Source organism: Pongo pygmaeus, chromosome 7 (genome assembly GCF_028885625.2).
Source record: "Pongo pygmaeus isolate AG05252 chromosome 7, NHGRI_mPonPyg2-v2.0_pri, whole genome shotgun sequence".
In the NCBI taxonomy this organism is placed as follows: domain Eukaryota; kingdom Metazoa; phylum Chordata; class Mammalia; order Primates; family Hominidae; genus Pongo; species Pongo pygmaeus.
In genome coordinates this window covers 19,763,946-19,791,614 of record NC_072380.2, presented here as the reverse complement: position 1 = coordinate 19,791,614, position 27,669 = coordinate 19,763,946, and the positions used below count along the sequence as shown (strand labels likewise).

General features: G+C 43.0%; 1 protein-coding gene across 13 annotated transcripts in view; it reads left to right on the top strand.

Moving 5' to 3' along the window:
- Positions 1-27,669, top strand: part of CSGALNACT1 (chondroitin sulfate N-acetylgalactosaminyltransferase 1) — a 357,330-nt gene that overhangs the window by 57,282 nt on the left and 272,379 nt on the right. For 2 of the 13 annotated variants that reach the window (XM_063668562.1, XM_063668561.1), the window contains exon 3: positions 17,863-17,982. The exons of 9 other annotated variants lie outside the window; for them this stretch is intronic. The gene's annotated coding sequence lies outside the window, so the exon portion shown is untranslated. Of the gene's footprint in view, positions 1-8,426; positions 8,454-17,862; positions 17,983-18,863; positions 18,976-27,669 lie in introns of those variants that run through there. 2 more of the 13 variants (XM_063668554.1, XM_063668556.1) reach the window with 2 other exon arrangements.

Genomic DNA, 27,669 nt, shown 5'->3' with positions numbered 1-27,669 from the left:
CAGATTTTGGTGGTCTATTTGTTTCATTTTTAGCATATGTTAAGATTTGCCTTTAAGAAGTTTGTTCAAGAAAGGAAGGACAATTACAGAAAGAGATAGGAATGTCAGATGTTTTCAGTTCAATCAATTGTAGGTGCAGGGATAGAGGGAGAGTCTTAGTTTACATTCACAGATACCACCATGAGTCATGCACTAAGTCCTCCCTGATTAATGGTGAGGAAGGCTGTGTCATATGGTCTGTATCCTTTCTATCATATTTCCACCCATAGCTACTTTGTCAATAATATAGAAACACCTTAGTACCATCATGAGAGGCACAAAAGGAAAGCTATTAGCCTGATTTTGTAGATAAGAAAGACCACTGGGCCAGGTTTATTCATAAGGAAGGACACCATGACAACACGTTACAATGACTTCCTAACATCAAGTCACAGTCAAAGTTGAAAGCAAACCTGTGAGTGCTGTCTAGGAAGATCACACACCCGGAAGTAGGAGGTTTAGTTTCTAGGCCCAGGTCTGCAGTAAACAATTTATATTACTAAAAAAAAAAAAAACTCACTTAACATCATTGTGCCTTATTTCTTATTTTAAAATGGGAAATAATACTTACCTAAGTTTTTTCTTTTGTTTTTTTTTTTTCAGACGGAGTCTCACTCTGTTACCCAGGCTGGAGTGCAGTGGTGTGATCTCAGCTCACTGCAACCTCCGCCTCCTGGGTTCAAGTGATTCTCCTACCTCAGCCTCCTGAGTAGATGGGACTGCAGGCATGTGCCACCATGCCCAGCTAAGTTTTGTATTTTTTAGTAGAGACAGGGTTTCACCATGTTGGCCAGGCTGGTCTCAAACTCCTGACCTCGTGATCTGTCCCCTCTTCGGCCTCCCAGAGGGCTGGGATTACAGGCCTGAGCTACCGTGCCCAGCCCCTGAGTTCTTTTAAAAATTTTGATGAAATACACTGAATATAAAATTTACAGTGTTAACAGTGTTTAAGTGTACAATTCAGTGGCAATAGGTAGATTCACATTCTTTTGTAACCATCACTGCCATCCATTTCTGGAACTCTTCATCTTACCAAATTGAAACTGTACCCATTAAACAAGAACTCCTGTTCCTCATTAACCATCTCCTGGCAACTACAATTTTACTTTCTAGCTCGATGGACCTGACTACTTCAGGGACCTCATGTGAGTGACATCATAAAATTTTTGCCCTTTAGTGATGGGCTTATTTTACTCAGCATCATATCCTCATGGTTCACTTGTGTTATAGCCTGTTTCCAAATTTCCTTCCTTTTTAAGCCTGAGTAGTATTCCACTTCATGATTAGAGCATTTTGTGTATCTCTTCATTTGTTGATGGACAGTTGGGTTGTTTCCACCTTTTGGCTGTTGCAAATAATGCTACTATGAACATTGGTGTACAGAAATCTCTTTGAGATCCTGCTTTCAATTATTTTGGGTATACACTTGGCCCTGTGGGTTCTGCATCTGTGGATTCAACCAACTGTGAACTGAAAATATTTGAAAAAACAAGAAAAATAACAATGAGTCATCAAAAAACTAAAAATAAAAAACGAGGCTGGGTGCGGTGGCTCATGCCTGTAGTCCCAGCATGGGAGGCCAAGGCAGGCAGATTGCTTGAGTTTGAGACCAGACTGGGTAACATAGTGAGACCTCATTTCAAAAAGCAAAGCAAACAAAAAAAAAAAAAAAAAAAAGAAAAGAAAAGAAAGAAAAAAGAAAAAAGAATATACTGCAACAACTATTTACATAGCCTTTACATTGCGCCAGGTATTATGAGTAATCTAACTTAGGTCACATGCAAATCCTATGGCATTTTATAGGAGAGACTTGTGCATTCAAGGATTTTGGTATCTGTGGGGAGTCCTGGAACCAGTCCCCCATAGATAATGAGGGGTGATTGTATACTTAGAAGTGAAATTGCTGGATCATATGGTAAATCAATGATTTTTTTTTGTGGGATATCCATTCTGTTTTCCATAGCAGCTGCACCATTTTCCATTCCTACCAGTGATTCACAAGAATTCCAATTTCTCCACATCTTTGCTAACACTTATTATTTTCTGCTTTTAAAAAAATAGTAGCCATCCTACTAAGTGTGAGGTACACATGTACGTTTTAAAGCAGTATCAGTAGTGCCTCCAGATTAACTTCTTTGAGAATCACTGCTCCTCTGCTTAATTCTTGTGCCTTATTGGGCAAGTTACCTTAGCTTGTGAGCCTCCGTGTCCTCTTCTGTACAATGTAAATGTCTGTAAAAAAAGGACTGTTATGGGTATTAATGAGATAGTAGCCTGTGCTATGTGCTTATTAAAGTATTAATTTTATTTTCCCGTGAGAGCAAAAGCATGAACAAGTGTGCATTGTATTCATAGTTAATATTCTCAGTGTTCATAGCTGTTGGTTCCCTCCCATATCCTAACCCCAAACACAATGTTTCCAAAGTGTATGGTGGAAAGAGCATTGGTTCTGGGGCTGGAAGGCAAGAAACTGAAATCCAGCTTTCTGACTTTCTGGTTGAGGGACCTTGGACAAATTTTTTATTTTTTAAAAATCTGTATGAAGAGCATATCAAGGGGACCTCATGGGACTGGTTTGTCCAGTGACTTCTCCCTGCTTCCCCAGCAGCCTTCCCACTTCCCACTCACTCTTCAGCCACCGCAGTGGAGCCCCCATGAATACCACTGTGACCCTTCTCACCATGACTTTCTAATTGACAAATCCAAGGATGCACTTACTTGACTTTTTGGCAGCATTTCAGTGTTTACTTCTCTATTCTTGATCTTCCTCCTTGCTTCCTGGGACACTGTTTCCTTTCCCTTTCCTCCTTCCTTTTGTCTCTTTCACAATCATATTTCTCACCCTCTTCTAATTCACCTTACCCTCTCCGGGTGGGACGTTACCCACCACCTCTCTCGAATGACTTTCCAATCTCTATTTCTCGGCCTCTTTTTCTGAACTCCAGAGTCCTCTTTACCACTGCCTCCTGAGCTCCTTCAAGTCCCCATGTCCCACAGTGAACTTACTGCCTCTGACTCTGCTTGGTCCCAGCAAGGGCCCTGAAGCCACTGGACCCACAGCATGGAGCTTGCTGGGTGCCTTGTACAGGGGAGCTCTGGGCTACTCACTCCCTCACTCCCCAGCTAGCATTTGGTCCAGTCTCTAGATTTTTCCAGCCATTTATCTTGTTTTTCTTCTTTTTTAGCTCTGCCCGGCCCTGGGATTTGGTGCCCAGTCATCTTATGAGGGGAATGGCCAGACCTTCCCCAGGTGCTAACATGACTTGTGGTTCTGTCTGGACATTCTCCCTGAACAGCCCCGTACTGTTCTTCTGCCTGAATTTCCATCATGGTGATCAGCCCCACTGTTCATCATCTGCCAAAGCCATAGACCTGGGTGTCATTCTGGACTCCTTCTTGACCCTCTTGCTTGCAACCCTCAGTTCAGGGTCAGCAAGACCATGAAACTGCCTCTATGGCTCCCAAGTGCTCGCCTCTGTCACATCTTCACTACCATTTTTCCTTTTCATGGTGGTCATCTCTCTCCATTGCTGTTGCCTCTTATTTGGTCTCTTTGTCTCCATCCTTGCCTCTTTCTGGCCATCCTCCACTCTCCTGCTAGATCTGACAATGCTCTTACTTACTTGAAACTCACACTTCCCATTCTTGTGGGAATAAAGGAGAAATTCCTATGGATGGCACACACGGGCCCTCTGCCATCTGTCCTTACCATCTTTACCTCCTGCCTTGAAACCCCTCACATGTCACTTTTGAGCTACACCAAATCATGTGGGGTTGCTTTTCATGCTAGTATTCATTGGCATGCACTGTTTTCTGCCTGGGAGGCTCTGCCTATAGTTGTCTTTCTGGGAAATGCCCACTCAGCGTTTAAGATTCAGCACCATCTAAGCTTTCTCTGTAACAGCGAGAACAGTCAATGCTGTGTGTGGTTCCTGTGTACCAGCCACCGTTCTAGAAGCCCCACATGAACTCGTGTGCTGAATCTTTGCAACAACGCTGTGTGGTACCTGTAGGTAGGCACCATTACTATCCCTCTCATTTAACAGTTGGGAAACTGAGGCATAGAGAGGCTGAATGTCTTGCTCGGAGTCACACAGCTAGCAAGTAACAAGCTGGGGTCTGAAACTGGGGAGCCCCATTCTAGAGTTTGGATTCATAACCACCGTAGCAACTGTGGTTTTTCAGCCACAGGTGGCTGCTTCCTCCTTGCACTTCCCTGCCCCCACCTCTCTTTATGTACATCTCCATTGTGGCGTTTCATATGCCCTGTTCCAATTACGTATTAAATGTTGTTCTCTCCTGCTAAACAGTGAGCCCCTTGAGGGCAGGCCTGCCTTTAGTTCATGCTTATATCCCTGGAATGAAGAGATGGTTGTTTTCAGTGTGCGTGTCTTAAAAAAATATGACACACATTATCTTGCTTTACTGTCAGATACTACAGTGGTGTTTGGGGCAAATTGCATAAAATGTAAGTTGGATTGGGAACAGAATCTTTTTCACCTTGTCAAGTTCCCCAAAGTCCTGATGGCGGTAACCTAGACTGCTGGATGTCTAATTATTCACGATGTCCTGGAGAAAGGCAGAATTCAGCCATAGCCATAAGCATTCCTGCCTACACAATTTTTTTTTAAAAGACGATTTGTAGGACTATGTCTTCATATATGTTTTTGCTACTGGTCTTGGGTCTTTAAAGTCTTTAAAAATTTATATTCAGAGTGTTTTCCTCTTCATTTTTTATTTGATTAAGAAAGAACTATAAATAAACCTTAACAATACCATCGTTTTTCATGAGCTCTTATGGCTTTGTGACAGGATGATGGCTTGTGTAGTGTAGTGTTTGAGTTTTTTTTCTCCAATGTTGTTTGGCTGGATCATTTAGAAATATTACAAAATCTCCTGCACTGGAGGAGAAAGCTTTTGACTCCGCAAACTCTTAAACAACATGTGCATGATATCACATGAAAGCTTAGTAACTTTTGGAGGCCTTTCTCAATTACCTGTGTTCCTTTGTCTTGACATTGTTGCTTTTCTCTTAAATTCACAATCTCTACCCCAATCTGCAGTGCAGCCTCTAAAATGATGTTAGAAATCTAAACTCCTTGTTTTTATTTCATCACGCTTTAATTTTACTTTGAATTAATATATGCATTTCTTAGGTTATTTTCCTGGAGTCAATTGGAGCATTTTAGGCTTAGAAGGGATATTTGACAGTATTTAGTCCAACTTCCTTGTTATAGAAGGAAGAAGTTGAGGCCAGGAGAGAGGTTGTGAAGTGCACTCTGGCCACACAGCTAATTAGTGGCAGAGATAAGACCCAGGATGAGACCCACAGGCTAAAATTTGCTCTTTGAGTTATTTCCCCCTCATAGGCTTTCAGAAATGAAACCATCCAGAAACGAGTGGCAAGGCCTAAGAAAAGTCCAAGTTTTATTTTTTTACTTAAGGTCTTACAATTCACATTATTTCCAATTCTGTAGAAGCTTGAAATGAAGTCAGTGGTTTTAGGAAAATAATAACAATGCACTGTGAAAATATATGGAATTTCACATTGATGTGAAATTATATAGGGAAGTTTTGTTGGAGCTTAATATTATTGTGAACAATGTTGGGTGCTGTTCAAATACTAGAATCTCTCAGCATCCAAATACAAAGTGAGCAGAGGAGGAGTGAGCTATAGATGGGGGGCCTGTGCTGGCCCATGATCCCTCAGCATCTGTCTCCGGGGCTTGTTGAATGGAAAGGGTCTGGGCTGTTTTGCAGACATGGGGCCTCTGTGTGCCATCTTTGCTGCACAGGCAGCATGGAACAAACTTTTGGGGACCTTATGCATTAGTGCATTGGATCATTTTAGAAAATAACCTGCAATATTGGACCTGTTTCTTTTCTTTCTTCTTTTTATTAATGTGCTTTACCTTCAGGTAACTGCCTGCATTTCCTTAAGGGCAAACTGGGAATAGCAGAGCAACTAAAGAAGGGCTCAGAAGCCCTTATTAAGGTAGTTGATCAATTCTAGAAGTTTATTTAACATTTAAGGGAACCCATGCCCTCTCCTATTCTAGAAGACCTCATGAGCACTAACTGAATATTTCCAAAAGCTGTAGAGCAGTATGCAACACCTATAAATATAGTGTGTGTAGGCTTAGGAAAGCCATGGCGTTTGCCAGTCCTGGCTCCAATCCTAAGTCAGCAACACTGCGATCTTTATTATGTGCAATTTTCTCTGTTTTGTTTAACTTTTTAACTTTTCGAAAAATTAATTAAAGGAATTGAGCTTTCTAAGGTTGGTTGGTAAGGATAATTCAACAATTTATTTTGGAATGCGAGACTTGAAATGAGGGCAAATCTCTCTACAGAACAAGAAGCTTCCAGGGAGGACTGTTATTATACTGCACTTACTACACTTATGTGGGTAGCTGCCAAAAGCATAATCATTTTCTGGAACACTGTGTTCTCTCTTTAGTTTGTACATCTGTTGTATCTTTGTAGCCAAAAGGAAGTGGAAAGTTGTGAAAATATCAGGTGAGTTTGGGCCAGTTAGTTATTTCAAGTCACAAACTTCCTTTTGCCTGATTAACTTAAATATTCACTTAATGTTATATGGTTGCTCCAGGAAACATTGTTAAATAGAAAATATGTATTGAGATCCTCAGAGTGTGTGTTAACTTATTATGGCAAAAACCGTAATTACTTTTGCACCAACCTAATAGTTACTGAGTTCAAGAAGGGGAAGGTAGCAGATACCAGTGGAGACTGGCCTGTCCCAAGAGAGCTGGGATTAGGTGAGTATTGAGTGTGGGTGGTCAGGACTTGGGCTGGTGTCAGGGAACAGTTGCATGAACTGGTATCAAAACTGGTTGATCACAAACAGGTAAGAACTAAAGCTCTGTATGTGAACAGGAGCTCCCCATAGACAGGTCCAGAGAAAATCTTGGATAGGGAGCTGAGTCAGTTGGGTAGACAGCAGGTAAGGCATGATCAAGATTGAAGACATGAGAGGAGGCTGCATTAGTCATGGCCCATGCAATAAAATAGGAACACTTTAATATAAGTACTTAGTTACAAAGATCTTTAGAAGATGCTAAAAGCCAAATAGGGGTGATAAGCTCACCCAGATATTAACAGTAGGAGGAAACCGTTACTATGACAAAGGCTGGTAGAACAGAGAGAGGATGGTGGTACCACAGGTGAAGAACTGCATCTGCATGGGGGTGTTCAGAAGCACCTGGGACTGTAGAGGGAAGGTCTGTCTGCTGGGAGTTGGAATCATGGAGAAGCAAAAGCCACTGCTGGAGATATCACCACAAGCAGAGAAAGGAAGGGGAGGAAATTCTCTGGCTTCCTCTCATCCTCCAGTCTTCCACTTAAACCCAGCTGGAGCCAGTTGGCAAATAAGCCTGGAAAAGGTAGTTTGCAGGTGAAGGGTAAGGAATGAGTCAAAGAGCAAATAGGCAAATGACTGGCACATAGGCACAAGGCTGGGTCAGAGATAGAGTGAGACTCCTGGCAGGTGTGCTGATGGGGGCTGGTGGCCTCATGGATTTCACCGGGGTAGCAGAGCAGGCCTGCGAGAATGTTGAAGGCCTCAGAGCATCAGATGCATTGCATCTTCGCAGGCTTCTGCCAGTGCCCTCATCTGCCCGAGAACCCTTCCTGTGCCAAGTGACAGTGCTTATTCTCCAGCGTGTTGGAAGCTCAGCCAGATTCTGGGGAGGTTAAGGATCTAGGTACTCTTTGTTAGATTTCTATTGCCAAGTGAAGTCTCAGCAGCTAGACTTTTGACCAGAGCTCCACAAAACCCTCTTGAAATTGTTGAAACGTTCTGGAAGAAAGATGGAAGTTTCCATTACCATGATTATAAAATAAAGTTCTGTATTAAAAAAGCTCATTTTCTGCCTTTATGTCCTGGATGGCCACAGAAGCAACAGCCTTGTGAGTTAGTCACATAAATTTTCAGCCACGAATGAGGACGTCTTCTGTTCCTTGTCCCACTTCCTGTCACTCGATAAAGAAAAATGATCATTTTCATCCTCCCCATCATCATCATCACCATCTGTCTCCCTTGCCATGAGCGTAGACATTGAACACACCAAGTAGAACACTGTGTTATCTGCATTGCAGAGACGGGAGGAGCTATTTGTTACACTGGTACCTATGCTTTAAGACAGTAGCTCAGTGGTTCTCCAACTTTAGTATGAATCAGAAGCACCTGAAGGGCATGTAACATTGCAGGAGGCTCTCCCAGCCCCTTAAGTTCTCCCACTCCATTTTTGTTTTAGTAGGTGATATGGTTTGGCCGTGTCCCCACCTTAATCTCATCTCTAATTGTAATCCCTATAATTCCCGTGTGTCGAGGGAGGATCAGCTGGGAGGTGATTGGATCATGAGGGCGGTTCCTCCATGCTGTTCTCGTGATAGTGAGTGAGTTCTCAGGATATCTGGTGGTTTTCTAAGGGAGTTTTCCTTACTCTTGCTTGCTTTTTCTCTTCTGCTACTTTGCGAAGAACAATGTGTTTGTTTCCCCTTCTGCCATGATTCTAAGTTTCCTCAGGCCTCCCCAGTCATGAAGAACTGTGAGTCAATTAAACCTCTTTTCTTTAGAAATTACCCGGTCTTGGGCAGTTCTTCGTAGCAGTGTGAAAACAGTGTAATACAGTAGGTCTGGGTGGGGGCTGGAGATGTGCATTTCTCACAGATTTCCAGATGATGCTGTTGCTGCTAGCCCAGCGACACACTTGGAGAATCACTACTTCAGTGTGTGGCTCTTACAGTGTTCCAGACCCGTATAGTTAGCTCCATCTTACAACAGAGGAGCTGAGGCTTCAAGAGGCTGAGTCACTAGTTCAGAGCCACATGGCTAGGAAGCAGGCATGGAATGTCACGGCTTGGGTCAGCTGTCGATGTTCCCTAGGCCGTCTGTGAATGAAAGTCAAGTTATCGTCAGGGCTGTGGAGCTGCAGGACTGGGTGCTGCCCCACTCAGTGGGCCAGGCTGTTAGCCACCTGTGGAGTTAGTTGTTTGGTCTAATAGGCCTAGTGATTTTCTTAAGTTCTTTTCTAATGAGAAAGCAATTGGTGTGTGTTTGTTTGTTTTTTTGTTTTTTGTTTTTGTTTTTGTTTGTTTTTTTTTTAAAGAAATTGGGCCCTGTTTGATTAGTGGTATTTTCCTTTTTGGTCCAAATGACCCTGGTAGCTGAGGTTGGCTGTGTTGTCAAAAGCAGTGAGATCTAGAAGCCCTGCTCAGTGGTGGTATTTGGGAGGAGGCCTGTGCATGGTTGGCTGAACTTTATGGGGAACTTCCCAGGAACCCAGCTTGACCCCTTTGCTCACCGCCTGCTGCCTGGAGCATTACCCCCATACTCAGACCTATCTGTTTTCTCCTTAGGGTGTGGCCTCTTGCCTTGCCTGACATTTCATTTTATGATAAGCCATGAAGAGTTTTATTTGCATTTTTCTTCTTTTCTTTGAGACAAGGTCTCACTCTGTTGTCCAGGCTTGAGTGCAGTGGTGCAATTGCCACTCACTGCAGACTTGAACTCCTGGATTCAAGCAATCTTCCTCTCTTGGCCTTCCTAAGTGCTGGCATTACAGACATGAGCCACAGTGCCCAGTGCCATGGAGATTTTTAATAAGGCAATCTTTATTAATGGTTCCTGTGGTCATTGCCAGTGAGCTTCACAGAGTAGTGAAATCTTTTGCTTATCCCTGATCTCAGACATTTTTTTTTTTTTTTTTTTTTTTTTTGAGACAGAGTCTCGCTCTGTCGCCCAGGCACACAGAGTGCAGTGGCGCGATCTTGGCTCACTGCAAGCTCCACTTCCTGGGTTCATGCCATTCTCCTGCCTCAGCCTCCCGAGTAGCTGGGACTACAGGCACCTGCCACGGCGCCCGGCTATTTTTTTTTTTTTTTGTATTTTTAGTAGAGGCGGGGTTTCACCATGTTAGCCAGGATAGTCTCGATCTCCTGACCTCTTGATCCACCCGCCTCAGCCTCCCAAAGTGCTGGGCTTACAGGCGTGAGCCACCGCGCCTGGCGATCTCAGACATCTTAACAACAAACTCTAATTTCCCAAATTACCCATTGAGCAAAGTAGTCCTTAGGAAGACCTAGGCTTAGAGAATAGAAAGGGTGGGATAACACACCCCCTCCTTCCATGCGGAGTTTCAATCACATATTATTCAGAGTATCATTGTTGCTCCATCTGCAAACTGCAAATGTGAATTCCAGCCATGTATTTTTAAACAGCTCTATTATGATCAAGCAAATTTGAACCTCTCGTGTAGTTTATTACAAGTGGGCTTTGGTTATAGAGGAAAAAAATCTGTTTTATATATGGTTTCTATTTTTTCATTTTTGATAAGCTGTAGTCAAACTCTGAGTTAGGAGAAAGATGAGCTATTTTACTCTTTAATAGTTCTATATATCACACTTGCGGTAGTTTTGTCATTTTTTTTCTTAGCAGAAACAGAGCGTTAAGGCCCAAAGTAGAGATATCTAAGTCCTGGGAGCAGGATGATATTAGAAATACTGATGAATTTATAATAGTATAGAGAATTATTCTGGATAATGAAGATTTTAAAATAGCATTACTTGGCTATAAATGCAGTTAATGTTGCCTTCTGGAAGGAAAAGAGGTAAAATTATATCTTCTGTTACTTTAGCAATTGATTTCAAAAGTATTCATGTATTAATTGCCCACTCAATATTAGGAAATGTATTAGAATATAACTGCTTTGAACATTTTTCAAAAAAGTTTTATCCAGATTCTAGTAAATTTATACCTGCAGTTGTCTCTACAATATAGTGTTTTATTTGTTGAGTTCTGTTAAAATTTCAACACATTTAGTTTAAAGCTCTAATTGGCTTTAATGATTAGTGATTCATGAACTGGGCATCATTTCATCTAAAGATGCAGAAAAGGGACTCTGATCAGGCATTGGCTGTTGGTTTTTACATGGTGCCTTTCCTGTTCTTGAGCAGGAACAAGAAAATAGAAAAGTGCTAAAAAGCAGATTGTTAATAAGAGGTTGCTCTACGTCACTTTCCTTGTAAGGGTTCAAGCACAGGGGACTTCTTTATGCTAAAACTTTCCTGTTTGGGGATTTAACTAGCATCTCTCTATCTTGATTTCTCAGGTCAGATAAATAGCTTAGTTTTGGTTTGGTGATGTGGAACTTTAGGCATGAGTGACTCTGTTTTGGTCAGATCTGTTGACTGAGCAGGAGCTCAGTCTAAATCAACGGCCTCCTATAAATCTTAACAGTTTAATACATAGAAAATTCTCAGCATCTTTCTTGTAGAATTTTTAAGCAGAAGCCAGAATCTTTTATAGTCGTGTATATCAGTTATTTATTGGTGTATAGCAAACGTCTTCAAAACAGTGGCTCTAAACAACAGTCAGGTATTGAGTTCGGAAATAGGCAACTTGGGCATGGCTTGGCATGGAAGGTTTGTGTTCCATGCAGTGTCACCGTTTAGGGGGCTGCAGAATCCTCTTCCAAGATGGCTGCTCAAAAGGCTGTTGACCGGAGCTCAGTTGGGGTCCAGGACCGGGGTCCTGGTTCCTCTCCAAATGGCCCTCTTCATGTAGGACACTCCATGGGCTGCCTGGACTTTGTCATACCATGGTAGCTGGGTTCTAAGAGTGTTTGTTCCAGGAGAATCAGGTGGAGAACTATAATACAGTCTTTTATGACATAGTCTTGGAAGGCACATGGCATCGCTTCTGCTGTGCTCTACTCGTTGGCCCAGATTGCAGAGGAGGGGGCAATAGGAGAGAAAGAGGAGAATCAAAGATTTTGATATGTTTTAAAACTGCCATACTCCATTAGAAGCCTCTCATTAACATTTACCCTAGCCAAACTGTGGCTTCTAAATGAAAGACTGATCACTTGTTGCTAAGGAGAGACTGCACTGTTATCAGTAATTAGGTGGACATGCATGGCTGCACATCCAGATAGGAATCAATTTTGTCCCAGTTAGGCAAGTGGTGAGCAGTGTTCATTATCTTCAGCCCATGGTGGATGTGGAGGAGGTTGGTGAGGGCAGTTCTGTTGGGATGGTAGGGATGGAAGTCAGACTGCTGGGCTGCTGGGAACAATTGGGAGATGATGATGTGGAAGCAGCAGGTGTAGACGATGCTCTCAGAATGCTTAGCTGAGACAAGAAAGAGGGAGACGGATACAGTGGGCTGAGAGAGTTTTCATATTCCTATCTATTTTATCAGCTTTTTCTTTTTTTTAATAAAGATGAGAGAATAGGGTGAAGGGAAGGAGTCAATGCAAAGTATAAGGTGGCATTGTTTCTATCATGTATGTGACATAATTTCTTTTCTGGATTTCAAGTGCAGGGGTCCTGGCACAGCACATATACAATGGGCACTGGTTAAACATTTGCTTTAGAACAAAGGAATTCCAGCTGTAGAAAAATGTCGCTTAGCAATTGCCCACCACCTGCGTGACCCGTTTCCTTCCCCTTCAGATTGTGGCCACTTGTCTACCATTTTGTTTTACATTAGACCAAAGAGACTTTTTTAGAGAATCAGTCTCCCATGTGGATGGATGCTGCAGCAACCCTGGTGACGTCCCTATAGGTATGAATGGTTCTCACCCTGATCTCAAATATCTTACCAGTCAACTCCATCTATTTCCCTAAATTACCTGTTGAGGAAAGCAGCCCATGGGAAGACACAGGGTTTCAAGAAGGCCCCACCGATGTCTCCAGGGACCAAATACTGATCTAGTCAGAGAATTGTTCACTCTGGGGGTGTCAACTGGCCATGCGTAAAATGGGAAATGAACACCTACTTCAGAGGGATGTTTTGAGAGGAGGGCTATGAGATTGATGACTCCTATAAAGTAGATTCTAAATGGTAAATTGTACCCTGCAAACCACAATACGGAGGTAAGAAACTGATTGTCATCCTGTAGGTCAGTGGCTGTTTATGTGTTATCAGAAACTTGATTCTTTTTCCTCTGAGGGTCATACAGTTTCTGCTTCAGTCACTTTTCCATTTACTGACTTCTACAAGAAATTGGCCTGGAAGTGTCAGCCATTGAAAAATTGCAATAATTTTTGTTTCATGATCTACAGTTGTAATGGACATAGTAATAATAGTACTGTCTTTATGTAGTCTTTTTCTTTATAAGGAGTAAAGACCAGAGACTAGAGTTGATAATAGGTGAGTGGAGTTTCATTTCTGGAACTGCATGTCTTTAAAAGCCAAATTTTCTCTGACATGTGAGAAATGGTTGATATTCCAGGAATTATATTAGTGTGGTAATGGACCAAGGCATACAACATGGACAGAGTAACATAATCCAGTTTATAGTTTGTGCTAATTAACTTCTATATGAAAAGAACTTCCATTTTAGTTAATTTCATTTTTTTTAGTAATTTGCATCACATCTGTACAGCATTGTACATTGAGATTATTGTGATATGCACATATATAATATATTTTAGTGGGGCATCTCTTTTGGAGCAGCTATACTCTTTTTCTAAAGCAAAACTTCTGATGGGTCAGAGGATGAGACATTGATTACCTCAGTTTTTCTACCTAGTAGAGGAAGTGTGTGTGTTTAAGTGATCATAGATAGAGATTGATGGTTCAATGTCTTGCTGAGGAATTTGTCAAGAGGTTGGTAGGATGCCCAACTAGAGAAAAAGCTCATTGGTGGTTTTGAGGCCTCAATGATGTATTGACCGCATTGTGGTAAAACAAACATCACAAATACACTGTCATACTGTGCACATTCTTTGCAGTTCTTAATGCAAACAAGCCCCAAGATCATGAATAGATCCAAACCGCAATGATAACATTTAAGTTATACAGGGCATTTGAAAAACAGATCTTTGTTGCTTGCGTTTCCTAGCATATTGGCGTCTATATTGTGTGTGATTTGGTCCCGATGGAAAGCTCTGTGCCAAGGCTGAGAGGGAGCCATTACGTTAAACTGTTGGCCCTGGAGTCAGAGAAGGGAGAGAGGTGTGACCCACCAGAAGTCCTATCTCTAGTCCAGCAACCATGATGACTCTGTGACATCGCCTGTTACTTTCCCAGGGCAGTCAGAGGATGGATGGTATCCCTCTCTGGGGTTGTTCTGAATGTTCCTTTCTGAGGTTGTTAATTTCTGAATGTTCCCTCCCTGTCCAGCTTCTGTTATTTTATCCTATCCAGGCACAAGGGAGAGGTGGTGAAAAGCTCCAGTTTGCAGAGGAATTGAAGTTCTATGTGGCCAATGTTTATGCACAGTGGAGTTTGGTTTTTGGTGGCTATTATTTCAGTTCCTGGAACTTGCCTTCTATGTGTAGGCTTGGTGGGAGGCAGGCATTGGCTCTGGCTAGGCACAGACAAACCTCCAAGGACAGCCAGCTGGGTGCATTTCACTGGAACTTTGAAACTGGAGCGAGCAGTGCAAAGAGGAAGGCCAGTTAGAATGTGTTGGTGGCTGTGGCAGCAAGACTCCTGTAGCTCCTGAGACCTGGTGGGCTTCTTTGAGCCCCCTGAATGCTGTCTCCTGTGGATAAAGTGAGAGTGAGCTTTTGCTGTTCTTCTAGTTTTTTTTCCCCTAAGCTGGTAAGTGTTCAGTCCATCCCTTGTTATCAAGAATCCTGGCTGACATGGAGACCACCCTGTGTGTCCGCTGCATGGCCATTTGTTTTTAACTCTCTTTGGCTCTGCTTTTGGGGCATCCTTGTCAGTCCCCTGGCTGGAGAGCAAAGCAGAACCATGAAGTTCCCATCTCCATCAGCCAAGGTTGATTCACTGGAGAAAAATAATTAATTGTGCTCTTCACTGTGCTGTGTAGTCATTTGTGTAAAGGCAGCTATCACTGTAATCTTCCTACTTGAGGAACACATCACAGTCCACCAAGAGTGTGTACTTACGCAATTGTTTCGATACATGAGTATGGGTAGATAGCACTACCCAAGTTTTACAAGTGATCAGATGGCCTTAATGAAGTTAAGTCATTTGCCCGAGGTTGTACGGCTGTTAAGTAGCAGAAGTAGAACTTTAACTTTGGAACCTCCTGACTCCAAAACCACCTCTTCCCACTCCTTCGACATTGGTATGTCGAAGTTAGCCTGGTGGCAAAATGCCCTTCCTTGAAATACCTGCCTGTCAGATTCAGAATATGAATGATGGCCTAGAAGCAGGATCTGCACTGAGGGAGGGACCATCCTCTATCTCATCTGAATCCATCAGGGACACCTTCAGCATGAGAACCCAGCTCTCAAAATCATATTAAAGTTGATAGTTCAGGGCACTGTACTTTGAAACTGTTCCTTTTAAAGAACCATGTAACACTAAGAACTAGTTAATGCTAATTAGGAGCATCCTCAAATAATTTTTTCTTGTTTTATTTCTTCGTTTCTTGTTTTGTTTCGGGGGCAGGGTCTTGCTCTGTCTCCCAGGCTGGAGTGCATTGGTGCAATTGTGACTCACTGCAGCCTCTAGCAATCCTCCCATCTCAGCCTCCTAGTTAGCTGGGACCACAGGCACATGACACTAAGCCCAGCTCATTTTTGTAGAGACAGGGTTTTGCCATGTTGCCCAGACTGGTCTCAAACTCCTGGGCTGATGGGACATACCTGCCTTATGTGCTCATTGCTGGTAAGTTAGAAAATAGAAATAAAAAGAAGTGAAGAAAAAACTCCCATTATCTTGCCAACTGGGAATAAGCACTTTAACATATTTGTTCAGGCCTTGTTTCTGTCGGATTTTTATTGCCATGTATTGGGTACTGTTCTTAGCATTTTTACATACCTGATCTCATCATGCTTTCCCAAGTTCAAATTTCAAAGTTTGTGCTCTTTACCATAGTCATAAATGCACCTGTTACAAATGTATAGTTATTTAATGTGAACTTAATAAGATAGATTGAGGGCAAAATCTGTGAGTGCTGTTACAGTAGAAAGTGTGGGTACAGGGATGGATCCAGGTTTTGTGGATACTGAAATTTACACATTTTTTTTAAGAAAGCATATAACATGGATATGAAATTAGGTGCCAAAGTGAATATTTACTTACAATGAGAAAAGAAAAGTGAACAAATGACTGACACTTTGGAGATTCATGTTCTTTTTTTCTTCTGAGCTCTTTTTAGGTGGTTGGCCAGAAAGGCTTACATGGAGAGGCTTTTTGATCGGAACCTGGCTTTTCTTCCCTTTCCGGAACTCTCTGCACTCCCAGGGGCAGCACAGGGAGGGGCCCTGCTGTTTAAGCTTCTTTGGCCTTCCAGGAGGAGTGGGAGGCAGGGTGGCTCGATACCTTCAGGGAGCAAACCCTGGGTCCCAGGGGAGTGAGGAGGGGAGGAGGCATCTGTTCCCTTTTTCTCTTTGGAACTGAGAGCCCTGGGGTTATGGGGAGTTACCCCAGCAGGAGTGAGACAATTCCTATCCCACTGCAAGATACTATAAATATTTATTGGTATTTTATTCTCATAATCTTATGTTTATTTTTATTAGGTCTACAGTCTCATTTGGTGAATGTTTGGGAGCAGAGATACAATTATTTTCCAAATGGTTCAATACCTTTGTCAATGAACGTACCTTTTCCCATTGATTTGAAATGCCACCTTTACCATATAATAAATTATTTATTCTTAGATCTGTTTCAGGATTTTCTGTTCTCTTGCATTGATCTGCCTGTCTGTTGCTAGATTATTACTGAATCATTGAGCTTTATTAGGTATTTTTTTTTTGAGATGGAGTCAAGTTCTGTTGCCTGGGCTAGAGTGCAATGGCACGGTCTCTGCTCACTGCAATCTCCGCCTCCCAGGCTCATACGATTCTCCTGCCTCAGCCTCCCAAGTAGCTGGGATTACAGGTGTGTGCCACCATACCTGGCTAATTTTTATATTTTTAGTACAGACGGCGTTTCACCATGTTGGGGATGTTGGTTTTGAACTCCTGACCTCAGGTGATCCACCTGCCTTGGCCTTCCAAAGTGCTGGGATTACAGGCATGAGCCACCACTCCTGGCCTTACTACATATTTTTATATTTGGTAGAATGTGGTCTTGCCCTCTGTCCCTCAATAGCTTTTCCTTAAAAAAAAAATACTTTCTTGACTTTTCTTACATTTATTACACTATGAAAGCTTAAGAATCATTTTTGCCAAGCTGTAGAAAAAAATCCTTTTGGGATTTAATTAGATTAATATTCATTTTAGATAAATTTTGAAAGACTTGAGATCTATATAATAAATTACTTTCCAGGTATATGGTCTGTCTATTCCATTTTCCTTTCATATGCTTGGTATTTTTTGTGTGTTTTTAGCAAATTTTTAATGTTCAGTTCTAGGTAGTTATTTTTAATATCAGTTACGAAAGGGACTGTATAGCCCTCTTCCACAATCTTTTCTAACTGGCTGCCGTTGGTGTGTGGAAAGGCTATTTTTAAACGAATTTGACACCTTACCAAACTCTTAGTAATTCTAATGGTTTTTAAATTGTCAGAGCTTTTTTTGCCTTGCTTCTACTTTCTGAAACCCATTTTTAGAGTGGTTTCTGATGACCAAGATCCTGATAAAATGCCGTAACAACTGGCCCCCAGGCTGTGGGAGGTGGCGAGGGTCATGTGGCTATGGGCAGGCTTCCTAATCACAGTGATCGTGGTTGAGCAAAGTAGAGTAAAGGTGATGCCGCACAGACCTTGTAGAATTTTACACGTCTTGGAAAAGCCTGACCAAGTGTGAACTCTGTAGCACAGATTGAACCGTAGCACAGATGAAATCCTATCTCCTGATCTGACATTTCATTCCATTATGTCCTGTGATCGCACACAGTTGACTATCTGTTTCCCTGTCCATCCTGTCTGGCAGTGGCAAATCACGGTCTCCAGCGTCATTTAAAAGGATGCTGTGTTCAGGGTGAACTCGTTCTACCTGCTCTTCAGTGTATGAAGGACTGCAGCAAACTGAACTAGCGATGGATAAGCACAGGTAATTGGGATTTCATAAATGGTCATGGGGTTGCTTGACAGCAGTCTGTGGTTGGACCGGTGAGGGCTGCTGACTGCAGTGTCCTGGGCCTGATTGCAGAATAGGGTAGTGTTATCTGTGTTGGCCGGAAGGGCTGCTTAAAACCAGACCTCAAACTTGGGCAGACGGGCCTGTCCCGGGATCCACAGCCTTGCTCAGGCTGTGCATTGGTGTGGCCTCGAATCGCACGGAGGTGAGTAACCCAAGACTTGTGTCAATGGCTTCCTTGTGGTTTTGACTGTTGTTGCCTGAATATTTTACACAATCTGTGTGGGCTCTAAAGTCCCAGTGTACATCAGTGAGTGCTCTCCTTAGGTGGAAACCGTAGGAGTACAGTACTGACAACAAAGACAGGGAAAGACCATACGTCCCCGGGCAGGGGTGACGACAGGCGTCATCTTTTTGCTCTTCTGTGTGGGTGAGTGGCAGAGGGAAGGTTCCTTTATTGGGTGTGAAATTTTCGGGAACTTTCTGTTTGGGGAGTGCTGGGAGCTGTTTTGTTTCTAATTAAGAAGAACCCTAGGAAGGGAGGTAAGTGAGCTTGCCAACTCATTAGCAAACACTCTGATTAGACCTTCTGGGCACATTGCCTAGCGGCCCAAAGCAGGGAGAGGAGAGACAGGCTCGCTTCTAACACTTGCTGGGCCCCAGGCAGGAGTACAAACAGAGGTTCACATTCCATGTGTCTAAGTAGCTGTTTCCAAGTTCTAAGTAAAGCTCTGAAAATCAGGTCCTATGCTGCCATCTTGGTAAATAAACACAACCTTCACAACAACCTGGAAGCCAGGCTGCAATGTAGAATCTCAGACTCCTAAAGTTTGTTGTCCAAAATCTTTCCACAGTACAGGGAGACATCCCTGGCCGCAGGTCCCAAGTCTGTCTACACCTCTGCAGACAACCTCTCTTATGCAAACTGGTGAAGTGCTTCACCCTTGAGAAAATGGACCCTGGCAGGTAAAGCAGCAGGCCCAGGGAGACCTGGAGTGTGACCCAGAAGGTGGGGTGGTGTCCAGGTGAACATGTCTTGGGGGCCCTGTGAACTCTGCCCCATGACATGGTGTGGCTAGAGAAGGTGTGAGCAGTGCCTTCTGAGCATGGTGCTCAGGGCACGGGCCCAGACTCTGGCCCAGCCTGACATTCCCAGGGCAGGGGACAGAGATGGGAGGAGTTGAGGGAGCAAGTGGGAACTTGGAAGCACATCCAGGCCAGATGAGGTGCTGGAAGTGCCGAGGTCAGACACCTCAAGCATAGGAACCCTTGGACATACCAAATTATGGTTTTAGAAATGTCCGTTTGTTACTTTTAGATTTGGGCAGTACACCTGCAGATTTACCACTTACTGATGCAGACCCAGGAGACTTGTCTTGCACCTGCTCTGACCTCTGTCCTCCCAGGTCTCTAGGTCCCCAGTTCTTCCTTTTAATGTTGTACTGGTGGCGACAGAAGTCTGCTGTGATGGAGGAGCCAGTGACGGGGATGGGGGCGCAAAGGACAGATGCACCATTTCCTCCTTTGCCTCTCTCTCCCACTGCATTTATGGATCTGCTGGTCTGGTTCTCATTCTTTGCCTCAACCTCTTACACACATCCAATTCCTGCCTTTCTACTGTTTCCATTCTTACTCTGTTCCTTTCCTTGCTGTGAATTTCTTCCCATTGCTTGGTGTTGGTGGCTTGGCAGGGGCAGTGGGGGCTCTGCAGGGAGGTGGGAGATGCTTTCCTAGTATCCCAATGAGTTTCTATGACCTTGTGATAGTAGTAAGGTCATCCCTTCATATCTTCAGGGGATTGGTTCCAGGAGTTTTGTGGATACTGAAATCTGGATGCCCAAGTCCCTTGTATAACATGGAGTAGTACTGGCGTGTAACCTACACACACCCTCTTGTATACAGTCTGTACAGTCATACATGGTTTTCATCAACAATGGACCACATGTACAACTGTGGTCCCATAAGATAACAGGGCATGTATAGAAACCTGACATATGGCACTAAATAGTGGCATTGCAGATCAAGTAGGAAAAATGGTTGATATTCAGTAATGGTTCTGGGATATTTGTTTTTCCATATGAAAAAATATACATAAATAAAAACCTAATACCATGTAGGTTTGTGTGAGTACATTTGGATGTTCACGTGGTGATGAAATTGCCTAATGATAGATTTCTCAGACCTATCGCAGTCATTCGGTGACACGTGACTACTTTAAATCATCTCTTAGATTACTTGTAATACCTAACACAATGTAAGAGCTATGTAAATAGTTGTTATACTGTATTTAAAATTTGCACTACTCTCTTTTTTTGCAGGGGTGTCGGGGGGAGGCGGCCAGGGTGCAGATTCTTGCTTTCTTGCCCAGGCTGGAGTGCAGTGGTGTGATCTCTGCTGACTGCAACCTCCACCTCCTGGGTTCAAGTGATTGTCCTGCCTCAGCCTCCCAGGTAGCTGGGATTACAGGCACATGTCACCATGCCTGGACAACTTTTGTATTTTTAGTACAGACAGGGTTTTGCCATGTTGGCCAGGCTGATCTTGAACTTCTGACCTCAGGTGATCCACCTGCCTCAGCCTCCCAAAGCGCTGGGATTACAGACATAAGCCACCATTCCAGGCCTATATTTGCACTATTTTTAATTTTTGTATTTTTAATTTTTATTTTTCCAAATATTTTTTATCTGTGGTTGGTTGAGTCCATGGATGCAGAGGAGCCCATGGATGCAGGGGGCCAACTATACTATATTTAGGTAGTTTACAAGTGAAATAGGCTTTTGGAGGTTGACATAGAAATCTATAATAATATTATTCCTGTGGGGAAGTATATTTCCAATTTCAAACAACTAATTTGTAAGTAAACTTTCAGAACTAAAGTTTGTCGTGGCTATTTTTAGAATTTTGCTACTGGAAGGGTGCTTTGTCCATTATAACCTGTAAATGAATTGAATCTACTCTAAGCTGGTATGTAGACCCCCTTCCAGCCTAGAAGGTCTATGAATTTAGTGCACATTCCTCACTTTTATAGGGTAGGAAATTGAGATGAGAGTGTGTGAAGTTATTTCTATAAAGCCACAGGTAAAGTCTTGCCGGGACTCGGGCTTCCTCTTCCACCGTCTTGTACGTCAGAATCTAAGAGTGGCGTTTTCATAACCCAAGGAATTTGGGCACCAGCACCTGTTTGTGGGTAGCTGGTGAATATTGATGGCACATGACTGCCTTGAGTCACAGCAGGTGGTGCCGGACCTTCCTGTGTGCACAGGTTGAAAGGTGATTTGAAGAAGAATAGCGGGTATCCTAGCTTTTTAAAGGTGGCTACAGGGGTATTTGATCAGCATTGTCAGCATCCTGTGTCAGTACCTTAAAATGAGATTGACGTGTATATGGGTTAAGTTGTTGGAATTTTCCTTTTGTGTTTTATTTTATTTTAGTTTTTATTTTTTGAGGCAGGATCTCCCTCTGTTGCCCAGGCTGGAGTACAGTGGCATGATCATGGCTCATTGCAGCCTCAACCTCCCTGATCTCAAGCCAGTTCTCCCACCTCAGCCTCCCAAGTAGCTGGGACTAGAGATGCACATCACCAAACCCCACTAATTTTTGTATTTTGTTTGTAGAAACTTGGGTTTATCATGTTGCCCAGGCTGGCCTCGAACTCCTGAGCTCAAGCGATCCACATTCCTTGGCCTCCCAAAGTGCTGGGATAACAGGTGTGAGCCACTGCACCCGAGAGGAAGTTTCTTATGGCTTTGCTGCTGTCTTGAATTTCCTTACCTTTAAGAAGAGTTCCTGTACATAGAATAATTATGAAAGTTTTTCAAGACTTTATGAAATTTTTCTACACTATTGATTGCATAACGTTTGTAAGACTGTTTCCTTATCCAAAGAATAGGGATAATGACACCTCCTACTTAATCTTTATGTCAGGATTAAGTGATATGAGAGGAGACAGTCAAGCTCCCAGCATGGGATGGCCGTTAGTGAGTAATCACTAATTGCATTGGTTTCTATTATTGTTGTAGTTATTGTCATTATAATGAGGGCTTCCTGGTCTTCCCTGCTTGATGTCACTTACCAGGTCTTGTCCTTGTGGATGCCTCCTCCCTCGTTTGGACATACTTCCTATTACTCCAGACGAATCTGTTTCATGTGCTGAAGCTCTCCCCTTCGTGGCTCAAAATGTGTAGAATTTCTGCTTTGTAAAAAAAAATTCCTGAGATTTTGATTTGTTACATTGCAGGATCTAGTTGTGATTCCACTCTGCTGCCTTGAGGTCCCACCAGTGATGACTTTATTGTTGACATTTTCCTTTACACCGTTTGTCTTGGACTTTCTTCTCTGCTTAATGAGCTGGGGACACAGTGACATTCCTGGAGCCTATTTACATTTTCTATCGCGTGCCTGACTTGCATTTACGTCAGACATAATCAGTAACTGCTTAGCTATGAGGACAAAATGAGTTCTACCTTTCTGTAATAGTTACCCTTCCTGGTGACTTATCCTGGAATCGTTTTTGTACTCTGTCGTTGGTTATTTGAAGAATTCTCAGTCTGGAGTCCCAATCCAAAAACTTTGCCTGTTTGTTCGGTTTCAGTATTACATGCTAATTCTAAAGAGCCCTCTATGCAGAGATGTCTGGTTACCTCTTGTTAGGCCTTTTTGCCCCGGAATGCTGAGTGTTAAGGTTAATAGTGATTCCCTAAAACTTGGGATTAGTCCCTGAGGAAACAATTTAGGAAATGTATTTGCAGTATGACTAAGTAGCATTTAGTGGGGTAATTTTTTTTTTTGGAGATAAGAGTCTCAGGGCAGCCTAGGCTAGAATGCAGTGGCATGATTCTGCTCACTGCAGCTTCCACCTCCTGGGCTCAAGCATGTCAGCCTCCCAAGTAGCTGGGATTACAGGTGCCCACCACCACATCCAGCTAATTTTTTGTTTTTTGAAGAGTTGGGGTTTCACCATGTTGGCCAGTAATTGTTTTATTGAAAAACAGTCTTCTAATCATTTTTCAGACAATTTGAAAATTGCAGTCATCTGTGACCTTTAATATTCCCTAAAAAATCCTACCTATGCCCCTGCTGAATTTCTGCTTTACCCATTTCCATAGTCCAGAAACTCTCTGGCTTTTCACAATGACTTTCCCTTTCTCCTCAACCTTCAACATCTCACCTTTCCTTAATATCAGCTGGTGATCCTGCTTCTTACTTTGCTGAAGTAAAAACATTGTGAAGATAGTATTTACATTCAATACTAAATTTACAAACCTATCCACATCTGAACTTATAGACTGATTTCCTTCCAGCTAAAATGTGCATACTGTAGCCCTACACGTGCCAAAGCCCTGCCCTTTTTGTGTGCTAGCTCCTGTCCTTTTCACTTACTGAAGTTCATTGTTCTAATGTTGGTTCATCTGTCCTGGTACCATTAGTTTTTCTTCTCTACTATGTCATCTCATCAGCATACATAAATATCTTTCATCTTATAAAATGCACTCTCAGCTGGGCATGGTGGCTCACACCTGTAATCCCAGCACTTCGGGAGGCCGAGGTGGGAGGATCACTTGAGGTCAGGACTTCGAGACCAGCCTGGCCAACATGGCAAAACGCTGTCTCTACAAAAAATATAAAAAAATTAGCTAGATGTGGTGGTGCATGTCTGTGGTCCCAGCTACTCAGGAGACTGAGGTGGAAGGATCACTTCAGCCCAAAAAGTCAAGGCTGCAGTGAGTAGAGATCATAACACTGTATTCCATCCTGGGTGACAGAGTTAGACTCTGTTTTAGGAGAAAAAAGAAAAAGCATTCTCAAACCCACTTCTGTTTAGCTTCTGCTGCATTCTCTCTTCCCTTTTACCGAAAGAATTTTCTACACTCCCTCTCCTTTCTTTTCTTGATTCTCTTTAGTTTGACTTTTGTCTCTAGTCCTCTATGAGACCGGTCTTGTCAGTGCTACTAATAACTCTTTCATTGTCAAATCCAGTGGTTGGTTGCTCTCAGTTCTAATCGGACTTCATTTATCAGTAGTGTTTAACATGATAGTTCACTCCTTTCTTCTTGATTTTCTTCCTTTGGTTCCAGTACCGAGCCTCCCAGTTGTCTTCCTGAAAGATGCTTCCAATCCTGTCTGGGTTGATGGTTTCTCTTCCTCTTGCCGACATCTAAACAGTGGACAATGCTTGCTCAGCTGCTGAGGCTTTTCTTTCCCCCTCCTGCTTAATTTACAGGTGTTCTTACCAAGTTCCATGACTGTTTCTGCAAATGTTGATTTTTGGTCTTAATTTCTTCCTCTGTTCCTTCTTATACTACACAGCATGTATTACATCTTTTGATATCATTCCACAAGTTACTGAGGCTGAATTTATTATAATCTTTCAGTCTTTATTCTTTTTTCTTCAGATAGAATAGCTTCTGTTGATGTTCAAGTACTGACTTTTCTTGACTGTTACCTCCATTCTGCTACAAGACGATTCCCTGAATTTTGGATTTCAGATATTCTGGTTTTCAGTTCTGTAATTTCCACTGGGTTCTTTTTTATGGTTCCTATTTCCCTGCTGGGAATGCCCAGCTTTCCATTTATTTCAAGAGCATTTGCCTTATGGAACATAGCTAAAATAGCTGCTCTAAAGCCTTCGCTTGATAATTCTAACATCTGGGTCACATTGGAGTTGGCATCCGTTGATTGTCTTTTCCGTTGGAAACTGGTGATATTTCTCCAGTGCTTTGTGCCTTGAGTAATTTTGCATTGTCCTGAACATTGTGAATGTTATCTTGTGTAAACTCTGGTTCCTTTTGTAATCTGGGAGTTTTTTTTTGTTTTTTTTTTTTTTTTAAATCAGGCAACCGCAATCCATCGTGGTTAGGTTCAGGCTGCAAGTAGTTCTGTCTTGCTCTCTATGGGTGGTGGTTCCAGAGTGAGTTGAGATTTTTAAAGCCCTGGCTTTCCACTTTGGGTCTGTCCTGAAATTGTATAACCAGGGATTACTTTGAGATTTGGGCCCTGGTGTGAATCTTGGTTTAGTCCTCAGGGCTCTGTTGTATTGCTTTGAGTGTGTCCTGTGCGCATGCAACTTGGATGAACCTGAGTCCTTGGGCAGAGTGGGATGAAGGTTCATATATAGAATTAGGGCACAGGGTGCAGTGGCTCATGCTTGCAATCCTAGCATTTTGGGAGGCTGAGGCGGATCACGAGGTCAGGAGTACGAGACCAGCCTGGCCAACGCAGTGAAACCCTGTCTCTACTAAAAATTAAAAAAAATTAGCTGGGTGTGGTGGCACGTGCCTGTAATCCTAGCTACTCAGGAGGCTGAGGCAGGAGAATCACTTGAACTCAGGAGGCGGAGGTGGTAGAGAACCAAGATCGTGCCACTGTACTCACTCCAGACTTGGTGACAGAGGAGACTCTGTCTAGGGGGAGGGAAGGGAGGGAGAAGAATTAGAGGATCTGTCTCTCCATCTCTCTCCTCTCTGTGGTTCCACTCATTTTCTGATTCATAAGAATCCCTTTTCCTCTTTGATTTCTGTAAGATTTATCTGATTGTGGACCTCTGTGACTGGTGCCCACCCTTGGGGCAAAGCCGTTAGAGAAGTAGGAGCAGGGAAAGTGGGGGAATGAAATTAACCCTATTGTAGGTCACTTTGCCAACATTTGAATCCTCTCTACAATCTGCCTGCTTTTGTTTTCCTAGTTCTCAGGTAGTTGCGGTTTATATTTTGTTGAGAATTTCTAATTGTAAGCAGAGGAAGAATGGCTGTCCTGGGCACTTACCATGATAGCTCCATGACTTTAAATACCCTACTGGCAACTCAGATTTACTTGTGTTGCCTGGACCTCTCACCAGACTTTTACTTCTTGCCCGGATTTCTTGCCAGAACTCAGTATCTTCATCTAGATAATGTCAATTGGGCATCTCAACTTTGAGTCTAAAGCTGGATTCTTGACCTCCTGCCTTCGTCTTCCCCTACTTCAAGATGGGCAATGCCCTCCTTTCATCGCTCAGGCCAGAAACTCTGGATTCATCCATGACCCATCTCATTCTCTCATACCCAGATCTAAGCCATTAGCTACTTATGATTCTTTTTCAAAATATATCTACAACCAGACAACTTCTTTGCGTTTCCAGGAGATCATTTCTCACATACAGAGCCATCACTGCCTCCTAACTGCCCTCCCTGCTCCCAATTATTTCCCTTCAGTCTGTTCTTCACCTCGTGGTAAGTTAGATGGTAAGTTAGGTTCTGTCAAGCTTTATTTCACACCACTGCCCTCCACCAATCACTGCTTACCTATCACTGCGAATAAAGGCCAGGGTCCTGGAGTGACTTCTACGGTGGTAGGGTCATCTCTCCCCATTGCCTATTCCTGCCTTTTCCCACTGTTCTTCTCCTTCCTCTGGCTCTAACCACCCAGCTTCTGCAGTCACCTTCACCTTTGAATCTGACATTGTCCTGCCTCAGGGTCTTTTTCCTTCTTCCTTCTTCCCCCCACCCCCGCCATATCTGCAGGATTATCTCTCACTCATCTTCTGATCTCTGCTGAGATACCACCTCCATTCTTCTTGATCCCCTCTTATTGTGCATTATTCACTGCATTCATCAGACCTCACTTGAAAAAAATTTTTTTTGAGACACAGTCACACTTTGTGACCCAGGCTGGAGTGCAGTGGCACTGTCTTGGCTCACTGCAACCTCCACCTCCCAGGTTCAAACAATTTTCCTGCCTCAGCCTCCTGAGTAGCTGTGACTACAGTTGTCCGCCACCACACCTGGCTAATTCTTTTTTCATATTTTTAGTAAAGACGGGATTTTGCCATGTTGGCCAGGCTGGTCTTGAAGTCCTGACCTTAAGTGATCCACCTGCCTTGGCCTCCCAAAGTGTTGGGATGACAGGTGTGGGCCACTGCCCAACCAGACCTGACTTCTTAGATATCTCTGTGCCTTCTGCCCTTAACCTAAGCTCTTAGATGACAAGTTCTCTGCATTTATCTTTTCAGTAATATATTTTGGGTGCCTAGAATAGTGCCTGGCACAGGATAGGCACTCAATAAATATTTGTTGGTTGAGTGCACCAAAAGACAAACAATATTTTCAGAGTACTTCTTCACAAAAAGGAATTTGATGGGGTTAATTTCTATTCTTTTGAAACTGTATTTCAAAAGTACGCTGCAGAAATTAGTATGGTAACAAGTGTGCTAAGATGTTGACATCCACACACCGACCTTTGGGGTATGGAACATTAGCACATGGTGGAAGCAGACGAATTCATTTCTAACTCTTACGCACTGGGACTGGATTGCTTGTTTCCCATCAGATCATTTCTCAGGATAGCTATGGGAATCACAGATGGAAGTACACGTGGCTTCCACTCTTTTCTCCTGTGGTGCATCTTGAAGACAGACAAGAGTGGTGGGTAACAGTGTGGAAGCCAGCTGAGACCACATTCTGCATAGCAACTTTGGTCTCATTATCCCTGCCATCTTGGTTTGCTGTGACCAGATCTCATGATGATGAATGACAGAGTAAAGAGCTGTTGCATGCACCTACAGCCCTGAGCATGAGCAAGTTGAAACAATTATTGTTGTTCCTAGAGTCTTCACCTTCTCCACTTTCAGTGCCTTTGAAGCATAGCCAGGTTAATTATGAAGCTGCAGTAGTTATGTAGCACCAA